This window comes from Calliphora vicina, chromosome 3, assembly GCF_958450345.1.
Source record: "Calliphora vicina chromosome 3, idCalVici1.1, whole genome shotgun sequence".
In the NCBI taxonomy this organism is placed as follows: Eukaryota; Metazoa; Arthropoda; class Insecta; order Diptera; family Calliphoridae; genus Calliphora; species Calliphora vicina.
Genome location: NC_088782.1, coordinates 130,391,539 through 130,408,472, shown reverse-complemented (window position 1 = coordinate 130,408,472; position 16,934 = coordinate 130,391,539). Strand labels below are relative to the sequence as shown.

Here is a 16,934-nt window from a genome sequence, read left to right as displayed (position 1 = left end):
AAAAGAGGCAGCCACAAAAGATTAAAATTTTGCACGGTCATACGATAGACATACAAAGGACAAACACATTCATAGACACACACACATTCATGCAATTGGCCACATAAACTATAGACCAATTTTCTATTACCATGTTGTTAGATTCCAAAGTTAAGAAGAAGTGGAGAAAGACTTAAATATGAAATTTTCTTATATTTTTCGCTTTAACAAGTAAAATTGAAATGAAATAAATTTCTTTCACAATTGGTTTAGTAGGCATGCGCAAACAGCTCGCCTTCTTAGCTTTTACGGACAGACATACAGACGAACATCATGTATCAGTGATGTGGCCTCTAAGGAAGTAACTATTTCTTTCTCGTGCTTTAAATAGTTATGTATGCAATAAAGAATTTCAATACTTTCCATTCAATTTCATATGCTTTGGTCTATATGGCCACAAGAATTGATGAAATTAAATTTTGTTTCCACACCATGAAGAGGATCTCCTTCTTCAGCGTCTTATTTCACTGACTTACCACCTTATTTATTTACATTTTAACATTTTCATATACAGCCCACTTCTTTGACTGTCGAATTATTATTTTTTTTTTTTGTTTTTTTTAGTTTTAGCCACTTAACTTTGACTGTCATACATGGAAGAATATTCGTACAACTCAATTTATGATTTATCGGTTTGCATGTCTTGAGTTTCGCTTGTTTTAGTTTTTTGGTGAATTTTGTTGGTCATATCGATCGCCATTGTGTGTTGTTGTCGCTTGAGTATGAGAGAATTTTAAAGATATTCCAAAAAATTCTCTATTTATAATAGGGTCGTAATGATTATTTACATTATCATAAGCGAATTATTTGCTTATTTTTTCGGTTTTCTTATTTGTCAAAATATGTGAAATTCTAGTCAATTTTTTTAAAAAAAAATTATATTTTTCTACGATTTAATTAATTATTTGCTCATGCGTTACCTCCCTAATTTGAAAATTCAGTTGTTTACTGCCAGCAATAACTGGACGCTACAAAGCACGTACAAGTGCATTTAAACAGTACTATTTGTTTGGCTGTGATAAACTCATTAAAAATTCCAATTAAGTGTGGGTGAAAGAAGTTCATAAAATTAATTATTTCGTTTATTTTTTCTTTATATTGTTGAATATTTTTTTAAAGATTTCATATAATTCCGAAAAATTCAAATGTTTTCAATGAAAATATGTATTTGTTGGACATCTTTTAGGACGATCGCTTAAACTTCAGTCACGGGAAAACACATTTTGATCATTACAATCTTTAAGAGGGAATAACTTTTATTCACATTATATTGTACATCATAAATATCGTCATTATATACTACTACTACTATAGCAGTACATTTATTTTAGTTTATGTTAGTTTTTGTAACGCTGAAAAATTCCAAATTTTCTGAGGATTAAATGCCAAGATCCAATTCGGGAAAATATCCCTTATATTTTGATTTTTTGACTGCATTTATGTAAGAGTAGCTATGGAAAGACGTAGCGTATAAACGATTCGGCATATTCGAACATAAAACTCTTGCTTCTTTAAAATTTGCATGAATTTGTATTACTTTTTGCATCATCTCGCGCAGGCTCATTTAGTGATTTGTGTTAATAAGACACAATAGGGGGTCCAAGGCAATGATCACCTTCGCTCTTTTACTAAAGGTATACAAATACCCAACCAAAATGACGACAAAAATCATATATAAAACTACGTTTTTTTTTCTTTCTTTCTTTCTTTCCCTCTCTTATGCCAGATATTTATGGGTCCATAAATTGCGATTAATAAAATTTACACAACCTTTTGCTTAGCCGGCCGGCTGCATATTTAGCACATGTGACATTTTATAAGCAACTGTTCATATTCCAACAACTCCAACAACAATAAGTATAAATAAAATTATGTACTGGTTGAATCTTTTCATTTTCCTTTCAAAGATCCAACTCACATACTCATAAACCATAAAATGTTTTAACCATTTGCAGTCTTTGCTGCACACTACAAACGATAACGAACATCCATTTTTCTTTATTTATATACAAACGTTCGGTCGTTCGTTTGTTTATTTGTTTGTGACGAAGCTTAATGAGAATTTTTATATATAAATTATCCAACAATAGCCAACAGATGAAGTCGAAGCCGTCGTAGTCTGTCTGCCAACAACAACAACTGTTTGGTATGAATTGTGGTGATTGAAGGTGGTTTGTTGTGTGAAACATTTGCGCGGGCGCAAATAACAAAACAACTAAATTGTTCATATAAAATGTGTTTTTTATTAATATTTATGATTTTATGAAGAATATTTTTACACAATAGTGCCATATTTGTTGAACAGACATAATTTCTAAAGTAATAGCTGAGAGTTATAGCTTAAAGGAAGTAATTACAAGATACAATTGTAATGATAGACTACTACACTGAAAGTTTTAACATGGAAAGTTGTGGAGATATTGAAAAGTATGTTCATTTAAATTTCAGCTATAGTAAATAATATTAACAGGAATATACAGGTATGTTCTGCAAATCAGATTTTATAAAAGTGGTTTGAAATCACATAAAAGGTGTTCTGAGCACATAATTTTGTCATTTTAAAACGTTCAACAAAGTCACTAATGTTTTCAAATCACTTGGTTATTTCTGCGGCTATTGAATGGAAAATATTAAAATAAATTAAACAATATGTCCTTTATTAATTTTTTTATAGAATTATTTGTTTTATTAAAAAAACACCTAAAATTTAATAAAAATCTAGAGACACCTTTTCTGCTGTAAAAAGTTTATTTGCTTTTGTGATTTCTTTTGTGGTTTCAGATTTGTTTTCAGTTGTCAGCTGTTTATGATTTTCGAAAATACATGTAAGCTTGCCGGACTAAAATTTTTTAATGTTTGTCTAAAATATGTTCAATATCTTTAAATTAATTATAGAATTCGTCATAAAATTTATAATATTTGTTAGATTATATTATAAGCAGCCCAATTATGAATAAAAATTCCGCGGGAGTTTTTTCCCTTTTCTCATTTTTCCTATTCAATTTCAATGAGAAAAAACTCCCGGGGAACAAACTCCCGCGGAATTTTTTATTCATAATTGGGCTGAAGTTATCAATATGCGTTAAGTTTTTAGCGCTAATTGGAAAAAAAATGCAACAAAGTTGAAGCAATTGTGTACTGTGGCAGCTTTGCTGTTTTGTTTTATTTTTGACATAGTGGTTGAGCTTGCGCCATAGTTTTTGCAAAATTTTTATAAAATGTAGTTCCATTCTTTTTAATTCCATTAAAGATATAACAGAAGCTCCAGGCATTTTTTTATTTTCACTTTAATATTTCTACAAAATTATTAGCAAAACAAAACATTTAAAATAAGCGAATCAGCTGTTTTCTTGTGCAAATTTAAAATCACACCGAAAAATATAATAACAGTGTGATTTACAGAACAGGCAAAAATCACACGTGTGATTTTAAAACGGTATGTGATTTGAAATCACGTGGATTACAGAACATACCTGTATAACTGACATTTTTGTTCGGTATCAAATAATAAAAGTTTTTTACATTTTTATTTATTTGCATATTAACATCGTATACTATAAACAACATTTTCTATAAACAACATTTTCTATAGCTGTTATATTCAAATTATTTTATAGAAAAAAACTGTACATTTTTTATAGAAAAAACTCTTCTATTCTAATTTTTTTTTTAAAACTTTTTTATAAAACCATTTTAAAATTGCTTAAAAAACCTTCCTCTTTTTTATTGTTTTATCAATTTGTTTTGTTGATACTTGATAGAAAATTTGCAGGTCCCACAAAAAACTGTGAAAGTCAAAAAAATGTATACACAAAATTTTCTATAGAAACACTTTTATACTGGAAAAATTATAAAGAAAATATTGTTTATAAACAATATTTTTCCAACAACTTTTTAAGGGTAATCTGTATAATTGGTTGCACTTGCCATTGCGGCCACACCTGTAAAGTTTTTAAGAACAAAAATGTCTAATTAATTAATGTCTTTGGATTTGGATGTTTATTGTCATTCATGCCTTATAATTTGTTTTCCATTAATTTTCTAAAGATTTCAAAAACTAAAATATCTTGACATTTTTCAAATTACATACAACAAAACTTTAAAAAAAATGTACTTAACAAGCACTAATGAGCTCCAATTTCAAACCAAAAACATCCGGCATAAATTTCTGTCTCTTGTTTTATTTATTTTATTATAATTTCCAATGTCACATTTTGTGAAATAAATAATCTTTTCACTGCTCGGTGGAAAATGCAGTTGTTAGAGTTAGTTACAGTTGTTGCGGATGATCAAGTTTATCCCTCCAATTTCAATTTTATTTATTCTTTCTTTCCTTCTAGATTGCTGCTTAACCTTCGCTTTACCAAAGGTTTTTTATGTACGTGGTTTTCCAATACCCACCCGGGTGATACTGCACTTCTATACATATATCCGACGAACAAAATTTTAAAAAGTCGAAAAAACCTTATAAAAAGTTTAAAATGTTTTTATTAAATAATATAGAACTCTAAAATTTGTTCATTGAGTCTAAATTTTATTTAAATCGAAACAAAATGAAAAAAATCATTAAGCTAACAAAAACCGAGTGGTCACCCGGGTGGGTATTGGTAAAGCGAAGGTTAAACAAATCTATGACAAAGTGTTTGCTCTAATGTAATGTGACGGGAAAATGCTGTTCTGCATTACAAATGTTTTACTTCACTTTCATATAAAAACAACCCCCCTTTGCATCATGTATCCACACTACTTTTGAATGTAAATCTGAAATAAACTTATTATAATCATCATCATCCTCTTCATCAAAGGCAATATACATATACTAGTCGCTGATTTGTGTTGTTATATTTGTATTTTTGAATGAATGAAGAGAAAACATTTCTTATTTGCTTTTAAAATTTGTTTCGTTGGTTGGGGAGTGTAATACGACAGTACACGTGTTCTTGCCACAAAAATTTAGCCCTTAAATGCCTTCCTTACACTCCTTGCACTTGAAAACAGCTTCAAACTGCCTGAGTGGCAACAACTTGCTTGCTGCCTGCCTTCTCTTATTGCAGCCCGACAATTGTCAATGAAATTTTCATCATAAATTTTATTTTCTTAAAATTGATGTCGCATTGCTTTGAGCTTTATTTTTATGTTTGTGCTTGTGTGCAACTCAAGTTTGTTTTCGACGCTGTTGAATTTGTTGTTCTTGTTGTGCTCTTCAAAATTCTCATTGTTTGCTGAAAAGAGGAAATAATAAGAGAAAACTTGTCGCCTTATAAATCTTTAACAATAATGATCAAAGTTGTAACTTTTATGGATTTTTCTTCGCTATATAGCCAATTTTGGTATGAATGTTGCGACAGTGGGCTAAGTTTAATATGAATGTATTTTTATTTATACCCTTCGCCATGAGTGGCAAGGGTATATATAAGTTTGTCATTCCGTTTGTAATTTCTACATTTTTCATTTGCGACCCCACAAACTATATTCTGGATCTTTATAGATAGCGAAGTCGATATAGCCAAGTCCGTCTGTCCGTCTGTATGTTGAAATAAACTTTCCGTAGATTTATAATTTGATTTATACATAAATATGACGGGAATTCTTCCGACTCGGTTGCTATTTAAAATCGACAAAATCGGCCCATAAATAGCTGAGATTAAGGAAAAAACCGGGACAACCTCGATTTTTGCCCTATTTTTGATCTATATCTGGATTACTAGTCATTAATATAGATAATATGGATATCTAATGATAGATATTTCAAAGTCCATTGCAACGGTGTATAAAATATAGTATAGCTATAGTAAGTTGGACCTACAATGGGTCAAAATCGGGAAAAATATTTTTAACCCGAATTTTTTTTTCATCTAAAATTTTTTTTCTGCCACAAATTATTTTTGCAAAAAAAAAATTAAAAAATTAAAAAAAATTTAAAAACCTTTTTTAAAAAAAATTAAAAACAATTTGGAAAAAAAATTTAAAACAATTAAAAAAAAATTTAATTTTGTTTAAATAAAAATATTTAAAAAAAAATATTTTTATGTATAATTTGGTGAAGGGTATATAAGATTCGGCACAGCCGAATATAGCTCTCTACTTGTTTTTTTTTTTTTAAAGGGGAACAAATTTATAAATGACTAGCTGACCCGGTGCGCTTCGCAACCCCAATTAGAAGAAAGAAATAGTACTATCAAGTCTCACTTTGTGAATCTAATTGTAAATGTCTAATTTCATATTTCTGGGTCCATTATTATAGAAAATGCAAAATGTGTTCCTAATTTTAAATTTTTAGGTTTATTATTATAAAATATTCAAAAAGTACCATTGCAATAAGGAAATAGTACCATTGATTATCACTAAACCATAACCTTTTTAACCATTTTAGATTTGTATATCAATTCCTATATTATCAACTAATTTTGTTTCTATAATACTTAATATTTAATAAATTATCACAAAACCGAAACCGATCGGTTTTTAATTTTTTAAAACCGAAACCGCGGTTTTGAAATTCTTCGATTTTTTGGAAACTCTAGGTCCATTATTATAGGAAATTCAAAAAAGTACCATTAGAATATATACATATATAAAGTACCAAAAATCCACCACTTGTGGTTTCCCACTCACTCGGGTCCATATAAGCTTAATTTCATGGCTTTAGGTTCATTGGTGAAGAAATTACAAAAAGTACCATTCGAATAAAGAAAAAGTACCAAAAAGCACCCACTTGTAGTTTCCCACTCACTCGGTTCCATATAAGCTTTATTTCATGTTTCTAGGTTCATTGGTGAAGAAAATTTACAAAAAGTACCAATCGAATAAAGAAAAAGTACCACAAAGTGTCCCCTAGAATTCTCACTTACTTATTACCATATATGCTTAATTTCATGTTTCTAAGTTCATTGTTATAGAAAATTCAAAAAAGTACCATTAGAATAAACAAAAAGTACCAAAAAGTCTCCCCCTAGAATTCTCACTCACTTAGGACCATATATGCTTAACTTCATATTTCTATGTCCATTATTACAGAAAATTCAAAAAGTACCATTAGAATATAGAAAAAGTACCAAAAAGCGGTCACTTGTAGATTCCCACTCACTCCGGTCCATTTAAGCTTAATTTCATGTTTTTAGGTTCATTGGTGAAGAAATTACAAAAAGTACCATTCGAATAAAGAAAAAGTGCCACAAAGTCTCCCCCCTAGAATTCTCACTCACTTAGGACCATATATGTTTAATTTCATGTTTCTAAGTCCATTGTTATAGAAATTTCAAAAAAGTACCATTAGAAGAACAAAAAAGTACCAATAGTTCAGTTCACACATTTTGGTATCTAAATATTATCCCCTATTCCTAACACTAACTTCACTCAGATACATATCAACTAACTTTAATGTCGATAACTGAAATAATTTAAAATGTTAAAAAGTACCATTAGGAGAAAAGTACCAATTTGCCTTTTCTTCCTTGAACACCCCTCAAGTTTGAAATTTAAAAATATTTCATTTTGCCAAAATTGTTTATGCTACAGGCATGTCTCAAAATATTAAAATCTATGTTAATGTGCCCAGGAATAAATATGTTTTAAAAAAAGTACCAAACTGTTTACCCAGGAATAAATTTGGCCCAATATGTATGAGTCCAGGAACCAACGTTAAAAAAATTATCAAAATTGGCTTAATAATTTCAAATATAATGTATTTTCCCGATTTCATCCCCTTTTTGGTACCTTTTTTATCCCCATTGAGGTGGTACAATTTTATTCAAATAAATTTCTGTAACGTGGTGGGAGCTCATAATAAAATATTCGTATGTCTATGTCAAATTATAGAAAAACATATTTTATGAAAAAGTACCAAAAATAAACACAATTTTTATTTTAAGGGTTCGAATTTCCAAAAAGTACCAAACTTATATTTTTTATTTTTTGATAAGTAAAGAATACGATTTAAAATTTGATTCTATGTTTAATGGTTTAAAAAATACATAGGGTGCCAAAAAAGTTCCAAAATACAGTTTTTACCCGTTTTTTCCCCTAAAAGTTTCGAATTTCGAAAAAGTACGAAACACCTGTCAGCTTATTTTTTGAATGGAGTAACATGCAATTTTAAGTTTTTTTGTATCTTTATTAGTTTTTAAGATATAAGGTTACCGAACCGTTTACCCGTTTTTATCCTTTTTTACCCCCTAAACGTTCGAATTTCCAAAAATCCCTTCTTATCGGATCGTTTTGGGGAGGGAGAAACCCACAGTTAAAATTTCATGATTCTAGCTTCAGTCGTTTGGGCTGTGCGATGATGAATCAGTCAGTCAGTCAGTAACGGTACTCTTTTATATACACATATGGCCAAAATAATAAGTACGTGTGATTTTTCCGCATCTTTTGATGAATTAAAAATCTATATTTATTTTAAATGAATTATTATGTATATATTTAGTTAGTTTATGTTATGTTTCACATAAAAGACAATCACTTATCCCCTTATAACATAAACTAAATTTTTTATGAAATGAAAAATAAAATAACTTCATAAAATTGGTGGACAAAATAATAAGTACACTGTGTAAATCCTTAAATTAAAAGTTATAGTTGAATATTATTTGTTTTATTTTTATTAGTTTTATTAATATCTAGTGTATCCTTCATTATTTTTAATAATTTAGTGGACTCTTCTTGGCACACTGCTAATTAGTTTACGACAGGTATCCAAAGGTATTTCGCACCACGTTTTATTTTAACAAAATCACAAAATTGACCTTTGTTTTGAAATGTTTGCTTACTTTTTCTATGTTTCAACTCCCCCTAAAGGTTTTCAATTGGGTTTAGATCCGGTGACTGACATGGCCAGGAGACTTACACTATTTTCACAAGTTTCCCTACCCGTTTCTGGTTTAAGAGCATTTTGGACAAAAAACAGTGACCTATCCAGATATTTACCTTGAATATCCTCTAGGTAAATTTCTGCCAATATGTGATATCTGCTCGAACCGTCCGGGGAAGACTATAGCGTGCTACTTTACAGGATAAAATAGCCAGAGAAGTTCCTGTGCTTCGGAACAAAAATATTATGGGAAGTCAGTCAGTCGCAAAAAAAGTTATTTGAGTTGTGCGAACCATCAGGTGGGAAGAAGTTGCATAATATCTTGTGGAGCGACGAAATAAAAATAAATTTGTTTGGAAATGATGACGGTCGTAATGTGCGTCGTCCCCAGGGTAAGGAATTTACGCCTCGTTATACAAAAAAGACCGTCAAGCTCGGTGGTGCCAACATTATGGTATTCTGAAATTTCTCGACGTATGATGTTGATCCTATTTATCGTATTACCGATATTATAACACGTTTTGAATGCAAATATTTTTTTGTATTGCCATACGCTGAAGAAATCGTGCCGCTTATATGGGTTTTCCAGTAGGATAATGACCCAAAACACACATCCTGCTATGTTGAAGATTAGTTCCGTGAAAATAGTATAAGTCTCCTAGTCTGATCAAGTCAGTCACCGGATTTAAATCCAATTGAAAACCTTTAGGGGGAGTTGAAACACAGAATAAGTAAGCAAACATTTCAAAACAAAGGTCAATAATGGTCAATTTATTGATTTTGTTAAAAAAAAAACGTGGTATGAAATCCCTTTGGATACCTGTCGTAAACTAATTAGGAGTTTGCCAAGAAGAGTCAACTAAATTATTAAAAATAATGAAGGATACAGTAGATATTAATAAAACTAATAAATATAAAACAAATAAAATTTAATCGTAACATTTAATTTAAGGATTTACACAATGTACTTATTATTTTGGCCACCAATTTTATGAAGTTTTTTTATTTTTCATTTCATAAAAAATTTAGTTTATGTTATTAGGGTATAAGTGATTGCTGTTTATGTTAAACATAACATAAACTATAAATATAAATATAATAATAATAATTCATTTAAAATAAATATAGATTTTTAATTCATCAAAAGATGCGGAAAAATTTCATGTACTTATTGTTTCGGACATATGTGTATATAAATTTCTAACTTTTTTAGATATTTACATAAAGTCTATTAAAGACCCTCGATAAGTTTTGATTTACTAAGTAACACATTACATTATTATATTATTTGACTGGAAATGACGGAAAGTAGTTTCTTTATAAAAACCTATGCATTACGTTTGAAAAAGAACTACGATTACGATAGTTTTTCTAAAAATGGATAAATTTAAGAATATATTTTATTTTCTGTTTCAATCCACTGTTTCAAAAAATTGAAATTTTGTATTCAACTTTCATTTAAGCCATCATAATGCATAATGTGTGGATTTTGATTTTTCTTTACTTCTACATGGTACATGCAACATACACATGCATTGAATTAAAGACTGACTGAATGATGATGGTGGATGCATGATGGGCACCATGGAATTTATTTATTTTTTGTCATTTGTTTCCAATTACTTAGTCATTCCCCCATGTGCTTAAAATTGTACATGCTGACAATTATATATAAATCAACTAAATAACAAAACAGAAGCAAAAGCTAAACAGTCTACAACATTTTGAATATCACTACACACAGCCACAATAAGGGAAAAGGGCGGTATTATATTTACGCATTCTTATATCTTCTCCGTTGTTTCTTTAGTATTTGCTTTTACTTTTTATACTCTACACCATGAGTGATAAGGATAAGTTTGTCATTCCGTTTGTAATTTCTTGAATTTTCATTTGCGACCTCATATAGTAAATATATGCTGATCCTTAGAGATATGGAAGTTAATATGAAATCAAATTTCCGCAGATAGACGTTCGAGATTGTTTTTTTTGTAATGTTTTCTAATATATCACGGATACTAAGTTCTGTATGTAAATAAATTTTACAAAAAAATATTTCTAATGAATAAATCGATTTTTCTCCAAAACAAAAATTAATTCCTCTCCTACTAAGGAGAAGGGTATATGAGATTCGTCACTGCCGAATATGGTACTCTTACTTGTTAATTTTATTTTTATTTAATAGATGCAACTTAAAGCACAATCAACAACGCGTTAAAAAATACTATTTTTATTACATTGAACACTAACACATTCTTGTGATTTTATGAATTTTCAAAAGTCAGTGTTCATTTTTAATAATAAACGCATTTTTCTGTTTTATAAAAACGACAAATGAGTGCCTTCATCAAGGCATTCTTAAATTTGTATATACATATATAGTGAGTCTATAGACTCACTCACTTATACATACAGTAATATAAAAGTCACATACATACGTATGTATGTATGAATGCATTTGTATGAGTGTTTTAAGTCAACCGAAATATGCATCAACATCCCAGCGCAACAGCTTCACTCTTACTTATTTCATGCTTGACAAATTCGACAAGAAATCCTTTGAATTTATCACAGACACACGGTGTTTGGAATATCCGCATGTTCTCTTCTATATGTATGAGTTCTTACAGTTGTAGCGTATGTACGACTTCAGTTTATTTTATTTACAAACATGTGTTGGAGCTAGGGTTTCCAGATAACAAAAGTCAAATAACTGGACCATGAGAAAAATTTAACTGGATTTTTAAAAAATAACTGGACAATTTAAAAATGCGCTTATAGTTCAAAAGAGTTAAATTTTATTTAAGTTTTTTACAAAAATAAAGAAACGTTAAATTCAGTCCTACATACATATCGTCACCTAAAATGCAAAACAACGTATCGTCAAAAAGTTCGAAGTTGATTTTATTATTGATTACGATTTACATCATCATATTACATATGTGTAAAAAATTTTAAACTTTAACTTTCTAAAATAACCAAATTATAACCAAAATTCAAACAACGTAACATGATTTTCTTAAACAAAATAACGTTAATGCTTTGAGTAATTAATTAATAAATAGTATTTTACCCTATTTTAGGTAGTTTCCTTATATTGTTTAATAAATCTGTTGCAATAGAATTTTTTTGGCCATCTTTATGAACATTTAATAAGTACATTTTTTAATTTAAATATCTTTAAAAACTCCTTTTGTATTTAAGATTTTATTTTTTCATACAAATTTATATTGATGATACGTTATTTAAGTTTTAGAAAACATTAATTCAAAATAACGTAAGACGCATATCATAAAAGAAAAGTGTACTTTTTTATAGAATATATTTCTAGTTTTATTGTAATCCAAATTTTAAAATTTTGTTTCCATATCACAATTGAGAGAATCCATATCAAAACGGACAGAAAACTGCTATTTTTGGATTTGACATCTTCGATTTTAATCAAAATTACCACACATATTACGGTTCCAAAGGACTCCTCAAATCAATCATCGGAAACCCTTTCCACTTCAAAAATATCGCGATTTGAAAATTTAAAAATTTGTTAAAATTATATCCAACATAATGTTTGATTCCATTTTAAATGCAAAGATATTGCCCTTAAAATTGTGTAAATAAAATTGTTTACTTTCAAAAGGTTAAAGATTAATTTTCGTAGTAATGGTAAAAATATCAAAGATCGCAGTGTTAAAAATTAAAAAAAAAACATTATCTTGCGGCAAAAGCAACATGTCGTCAATTATATTTGATATTTCTAAAACTTTGGAAGCTTTGATAAGTTATCCCACGATAAAAGGGATTGTTTTAAATTTAAAAAATAAATTTTGTTGTAAAGCGATTCGTCTCCGAAATCATATCATTGCTCTAAGTACGCAATATAATTTTTTTAAAAATTGATTTGCTTCTAATTGTAAACGTTTTGTTCCGAAAGATGAAATCTTTTTTAAAATAGTTACAACTTTGCTTCCATATTTTAACCGATTTTTAAGGCAATTCAAAAGATTACTCACTGTACAGTTCTATAATAGTAAATGAATCACTTTCTAATACAAATACAACTGACTATACATTTGCAATCACAATTGTATAAATTTTCAAATATTTCTGTACAAAATATTAATTAATAAAAAATATTATTAATAAAAAAAATATTTTGCAAAATGAAAGAAATTATTTTTTAACTGGACAAATTGTGTTTTAGCTGGAAACTGGACAAGACACAAAAAACTGGACAATCCAGGCCATTCCAGGCCGTCTGGCAACCCTAGTTGGAGCTGCAGCCCCATGTACATCCATTCGTAGAAATACATATTTCTCATATTATGAGAATAAAATTTTTTTGGGATGTTATAAAAAACAGAATTTAAACGAATTTCTTCATTCATCAAACAACTGTTTATATTACTTTCTAATGTGACGCAACTAGAACAATAAAGAGAACACTGAAAGGTCAAAATTTTCAATATTTTGAATTTCTAATGGAAAGATAGCGAAATATTACATATTTTTGGGCCAATTTTAATGAAACTTAAGAAAAATATAAAATGAAATCTAGTATTTACAATAATAGCACAAAAATGGAAATTAACCCTTAAGGGCACTTGGGGTCAAAATGACTGTGTTTTTCGTGATTTTAAAAGTTCAGGGTCATTTGGATTTGGAAGGGTTAATTTCCATTTTTGTGCTATTATTGTAAATACTAGATTTCATTTTATATTTTTCTTAAGTTTCATTAAAATCGGCCCAAAAATTTATAATATTTCGCTATCTTTCCATTAGAAATTCCAAATATTGAAAATTTTGAATTTTGACCTTCAGTATTTAAGGGTTAACGTTTTCCGATTTTATGAAAACTTTCAGACTATATTTAAAAGAACTATTTTCACATTTTTATTCCCTATTATGTTGTTAATAAATCCATGTGATGATCAAAAAATTCTGAAATTTGTTTAACAAAATTTGAAATTGGAGTTCTGAAACTGCCGCTATAAAAATATTTTTTTGGTTATACCTGCGAATTGATTATATTCGCAAGTAATTGGATATATTTTAAGTACACAGAAAAAAAAAATTCATAATTGGAATGAATTTTGTAATAAATATTATTAATCGAACTTGACTTTTTTTTCCCAAACTTTTTTCATTCAGATTAAGAACATGTTCATAAATATTATAAAATTGTTCATGACGGAAATTTTTGCTTTTTTTGCATAAATTTAATAATATTTTATAATAAATTGCATTATAATTGCATTATCTAATGAATTAATTCAAAACTATTTGCATAATAGCCATATATTGGCCAATATTTTAAGATGAATCAGCAATATCTGAAAATTAAAAATATGTTTCATTAAACATAATAAAATATAAATAAACATTGAGCATATCATCCCCTTAAAAAGATTTAATCAATTTCGCGCATATTTGCTCATTTTGTAGCTGAAAATCATAAAAATAAATAAAAAATTTTCCAAGGAAAATTTCAAACATTTTTCAACAACATAAAAATATAAATGAAATTGAAATCATATTTTTCAAGCCTTCTAGATTTAATTTGACTATTAACAAAATCTTGATATTTAAGAAATTATTTATAAATGTTATGAATTGAAATCAATGAAATCAAATCATAATATTTATGTTGAAACTTTTTTCTGTGTAAGAATAAACTTTTGTTTTAAAATTTCTCAAAATATGTTAATTTTGTTCCTACATTTCTTGTTCTAATGGCCGGAGACACGTTAATGTCCTGGCGATTTTTTAATAACTTTAACATTTTTTAAGTCTTTTACGTCTTATTAGAACGACAATTACATACACATTTCGAATCTTTTAAATTAAATTGCAAAAGTAATTATTTAATGCCAAAATTAAAAAAAAAAAAACTGAAAAAAAATCATTTTTCCCCTTGTAAATGCACCTCAAAACTAAATCAATAGTCGGCACGGGTCTTTCTTAGAACAAACATATTTTTAATATCTTAAAGTATATTTGGTGAAGTTTATATAAGATTCAGCACAGTTGTATAGCACTCTTACTAGTTAAAAGTAAAATGCATTCTTTATACCTTCTGTGTGGGCGGAAAGATGACAGTGAAGTGTTTGAGTTTGTTTTTTTCACCCAGGGAAGAAGGGGCATTTTGGTTACGTACACAATACAAGACGTATGTTTATTTGACATTTACTGACGCTTCATGGATCACACAATACTCGTCTCATTTAGGATGTGGTGTTGTTTTGTCAAGCTAATTTAAGACCATGCTATATAATTATAAGCATAATTAAGGGGTTGGGAAAAATTACATACAAAACAAAACTCATATATTTATATATAATTTTCTGATACTTGAAAGATATCTTTCAGAAACAGAAAAAACTTACACATGCTCGAAAAAGATCAAAAGTATTTCATCTACAAATTAAGACCAAATAGAGTTACCTTATACTTTTTATTTGAATTTTATCTGTATTTATCTCATTTACCTCTTTATTTATTAGCGGTGATTGCAACACTTTGGAAATTAAATATAGATTTACATGGCAATTAAATTTAACATTTTCAATTGTTCTCGCCGAGTAAAACCAATTAAAAAACATTAATACCATTTAATTTAAAGTGTATTGATTGTAAAGGGTCATATTAAATCATTTAATTGTAGGAGTGTGTCTTGTTCTAGCATTTATCTAAAGTAGCTTTACGTCAATTTCAAATTGTTATAACGTTTGTAACCAAATTATATACATAAATACAAAAATAATTTAAATTCAAAATCAAAATATAAGTTCATCATACTTATATTTTCTGCTTAATATTAATTGTAATAACCTAATATTGTATTTATTTTCTTTTCAGATTTCAGCAGCGATTGAAAGCCAAAATACAATCCAATTTCCACAAAACACAAAATCAGCGAAACTTAAATGGCATTTCAAAAGACAACAACTACAAATATATACAAGGGAGATGTGTGGCCTTTTACCAGAATAGTGTATAAATATCATTGCGTATCAAAAATGTTCTCCTATAGCAATAACCAAATTCAGTTTCTTTAAAGATTTTTAGAATATAATATGTTGATAAAGTTTTTTTATGTTTTTCTTTGTTCAATTTATTTGTGTTTTGAAATTTCTATCAATAGAAATGACCCAAAATTTAAGAAGGTGGGTTTGTGAAACATATCCCCTAATTTGCGTAAATGGGAGACTTAATGTTTAAATGATTATCCTTATTATATATTTTTATTTGTAATGTAAAAATCAAAAGTTATGAAATGCAAATATTAAATTTATTGTTTATTTATTCAAAATAATAAAGATATTGTTTAAACATTATTTTATTAATACTAACTAGTACATTATTTGGAATTCGTCGAAATAAAAGTAAGTAACACAAAGCTAAACAAAACAACTTATTACATCTTTAAAACCAAGAAGCATGGCACCTTGCTTAAAATACTGCTCGATAGTCCATCTTAAATGGAGAAAATTAAGATATTAACTGTTTTATATGTAGCTATAAGGAGCATTGTTAGAAGCTGTTGGCCTTGTCAATATCATTTTCAAAGTTCAATATCTCGGAACGTAGATGAGATATTAAGTTGAAAGTTTCACTACGGAGGAGGTCGAAAAGAGGACAAAAATAAAACTTATACTTTTGATGTCCATTGTCATGTCCACTATTAAAATTTAAATAACACGCTATTTACGCCTTAAAATCATAACACCTAAGGGGCGTGGCACCTTGCTTAAAATGCTGCTCGATAGTCCATCTTAATTGCAATAAAGCGTATACCTTTAATTTCCATTGTCATGTCCACTATTAAAATTTTAATAAAACGCTAATTACGCCTTAAAATCATAACGCTTAAGGGGCGTGGCACCTTGCTTAAAATGCTGCTCGATAGTCCATCTTAATTGCTCCTAGCGTACAAAATTTCAGTATCCTAGCTAAGCTAGAACCAACAAAATAATGACCCGAATGTAGCTTTAAGAAAACCAATCAATATTTTTGAAAAAACAATATTTACAAATTTTTGTAAAACACCAGGAGAACATAATTAAATAGTAGGTGGATTCCTGCTAAC

General features: G+C 28.5%; 1 long non-coding RNA gene across 1 annotated transcript in view; it reads left to right on the top strand.

The window, feature by feature from the left end:
* Nucleotides 1-16,193, top strand: part of LOC135955005 (uncharacterized) — a 279,045-nt gene extending 262,852 nt beyond the window's left edge. The window contains exon 5 of the long non-coding RNA XR_010576276.1: nt 15,704-16,193. This is a non-coding gene — a long non-coding RNA (uncharacterized LOC135955005). The remainder of the gene's footprint in view (nt 1-15,703) is intronic.
* The last annotated feature ends 741 nt before the right edge of the window (nt 16,194-16,934 follow it).